The sequence below is a fragment of the Colobus angolensis genome, unplaced genomic scaffold (assembly GCF_000951035.1).
Source record: "Colobus angolensis palliatus isolate OR3802 unplaced genomic scaffold, Cang.pa_1.0 Scaffold242, whole genome shotgun sequence".
Taxonomy (NCBI): Eukaryota; Metazoa; Chordata; class Mammalia; order Primates; family Cercopithecidae; genus Colobus; species Colobus angolensis.
Window position 1 is genome coordinate 245,392 of NW_012115622.1, and position 3,194 is coordinate 248,585.

A 3,194-nucleotide genomic window follows, 5' to 3' on the forward strand; every position below is an offset into this window, starting at 1 on the left:
GGGATTGCGCCTGCGCCGTAGGCCGCATATCTTCCTGGGCGGGGAAAAATGTTTGCGCGTGCGCGGGAAAGGTTGGCGCGCGCAGGAAGGTTTGGCGCGCGCGGGAAGAGTTTGGCGCCGCGGGAAGAGTTTAGGCGCGCGCGGGAAAGGTTTAGGTGCGGGTGCAGGAACAATTTATAATAAAGAACCCGGAAATGTGCCATTTTGTCTCCGCTTTGCAGAGATCAAGCAACAGAGGTCGGCTAACTCCGGGCCTTATGGCTCCGGACAAATGAGGACACTGTATAAGACATCACTAATGAGAACACTGTGTGCAGCATCGCTAATGAGGATGCTATATACGAGGTCGCTAATGAGGACGCTGTATATGACGTTGCTAATGAGGACGCTGTATACGACATCATTAATGAGGACACTGTATACGACATTGCTAATGAGGACGCTGTACAAGACATCGCTAATGAGGACATTGTATACAACATCACTAATGAGGACACTGTATATAACATCGCTAATGAGAACGCTGTATATGACATCGTTAATGAGGACACTGTATACGACATCGCTAATATGGACACTATATATGACTTCACTAATGAGGACACTGTATACGACATCGCTAATGACGCTGTACACGAGGTGGCTAATGAGGACGCTGTATACGACGTTGCTAACGAGGACACTGTATGCGACATTGCTAATGAGGACGCTGTACAAGACATCACTAATGAGGACGCTGTATATGACATTGTTAATGAAGACGCCATATACGACATCACTAATGAGAACACTATACAACATTGCTCATGAGGACTCTGTACAAGACATCGTTAATGAGGACACTGTATACAATGTCGCTAATGAGGACGTTGTATATGACATCACTAATGAGGATGCTGTATACGACATCACTAATGAGGAGACTGCATACGACATCGCTAATGAGGATGCTGTACAAGACATCGCTAATGAGGATGCTGTATGTGACATCGCTAATGAGGACGCTGTATACGACATCGCTAATGAGAACACTGTACAAGACATCTGTAAGAAAGAAGATGCTGCCAAGGTAAGACACTTTTCTTCGTCTTGAACCGAAATGTTACTTTCCTGGCTTCTTTCCAATCAGATGTAGACACGAACATCTGCCAATGTGCATTATCGATGTCATCTGCAATTTAATCAAATGTAGACATGAACATCTGCCAACATGGATTATTTATGACATCCGCAATTCCCTTGGTGTGATGCTATTGATTGACAGCCTCTCATCAACCCATGCCGGGCACACTGGGGCGTGGTAGATGGCAGCATCCACGATCCACTGCAATGCAGAGGAGTTTCCCTCCACAGCAGTTTTCCCTCGTGGATTAAGAGTTGTGAAACTGCCAATCTAGATACACTTTAAAGATAAATTCTGTGGGAAAAGGTCTTGTCTTTTTCATAGGTGTCCTCAGTACTAGTTTTGGGGGACTTCGACCTTTGACTCAGTCACTATACCCCTTCTTATTTTCTCCAGTTGTTGAGAGAATATCAGATCTGTGTGACATGCATGGCATCATTTCACCCTCCTAATGTTTCCTTTTCTATAACTGCAGGAGCCATTGACATTGAAGAATGGTACATACCCTGAAATAACTCACTTCCTGAGGGAAAAATGCTGTCTCTAGGGTACAGAAACCTGATTCTGGACTCCTTTTGGGAAGGAGGATTTGGGGTCTGGTGAGAGCAAACGATTTTGCAAGTATAAAACAATGTTCAGAGAGGCTGTAGGGATACCTGTGAGCCCAGAGGAAACACCAGGGGATCCTGTGTGAAGCACCGGGGCTTCAGCTGGGGTCAGAGGAGTGGGTGGGCCTCTCTCTAATGACTTATCCTGATGTTTGTGTTTCTAAAGATTCGATTATGGAGAGCATATCTGATGATGAGGATTTTGCAGGTAGGTAACTACTTTCCATGTAAGATTCAATGGGAGAGAGTTCCCAGGGGCCTTCAGGGTATCCATTTCCTTGGGAGGTTGAGGGAGGGGGCATGAAATCAAAAAGAAAAAGGAAATATGTATCAAATTGGATTTGGTCTTTTCCAAGTTTCTTGCCATAATGTAAGAACTGTCTGGGCTGTGAGGGTGCTGTGTGATTTAAAGGTGATCTTTCCCCAAACACCTGGCCTTTTCTCTTCTGACCCTGCCAAACATCAACCCAAAGGGAAACTTCCTTTCTAATCTTTTACGATATTTAGAGGTTGGACTAGTCAGCATCCCTTGGGATTGTGCAGAAGAGGTTTGGGGTTGCATCAAGTGTCACCTGTGACGAACAGAATCTGAGGACACAATTCCTCACAGGCACTTACTTGAACCTGGAGACAAAGTTCTCCTGGTGTGTGCCCAGGGGTGTAGGAGAAATTGATGGTCGTCCTCTGAACTTTTAGGACTTTAAAAAGCAGTCATGTTTCCATCCTCACTGTTGACTCCTGGCTTAAAGTGAGCTCCTAGGGTGAGTGAGGAGGCGGGATCGGACCCTGGCAGTCTGACGGCAACACCTGTGTTCCTCTGCGCTGGGCCATGGATGACATTACACACCTTGGTGAGAATCAGGAATTAAGGCTAACCACATCTGGAATTGAGATGGGCCTTGAGTCATATAAATAGGTTGGAAAAGTTGCATTTTACTACCCTATTGAAAGAAACCATTTATTTCTCACTCCAGCAGGATAAATGGTTTTCAGTATCCACTTAACTGCTGATTGACTCTTATTGTAGATCAGGAGGTGGCAAGCAGCTCCTGCCCTCCCCCCGTTGTAGGCCCAAGGTAACCAGCAATTGACTGCATATAATGGAAGAGTGGTGCATTTGGAGGTGTCTGTATTAATGGGACCCACATGATATGGGTAAGAGCTATTAGAGTGAGAAAAAACCTGGGAGCACAATGAAATATTTGAATATCAAACAAAACATTATTGAAATCTCCACTGTACTTTAGTAGTTGAAGTCATTCTTGTGGTTATCACTGCCTTTCCCAAGCATAACAAGCTACTTAATATTATACGGACCCATGCCATGAGGAACGATGATCAGTTTGTAAAACGCCAGTAAAACCATTGCCTGTGGCCGGGCGCGGTGGCTCAAGCCTGTAATCCCAGCACTTTGGGAGGCCGAGACGGGCGGATCACGAGGTCAGGAGATCGAGACCATCCTG

The 3,194-nt window shown here is 45.5% G+C and overlaps 1 protein-coding gene and 1 long non-coding RNA gene across 2 annotated transcripts in view; one reads left to right on the forward strand and one right to left on the reverse strand.

Annotated features, from left to right (window-relative positions):
- The window catches only part of USP18 (ubiquitin specific peptidase 18), a 48,334-nt gene that overhangs the window by 8,007 nt on the left and 37,133 nt on the right, over positions 1 to 3,194 (reverse strand). The gene's annotated exons all lie outside the window — the stretch shown is intronic.
- The window catches only part of LOC105514346, a 6,516-nt gene continuing 5,797 nt past the window's right edge, over positions 2,476 to 3,194 (forward strand). Inside the window, exon 1 of the long non-coding RNA XR_001002166.1 lies at positions 2,476 to 2,582. This is a non-coding gene — a long non-coding RNA (uncharacterized LOC105514346). The remainder of the gene's footprint in view (positions 2,583 to 3,194) is intronic.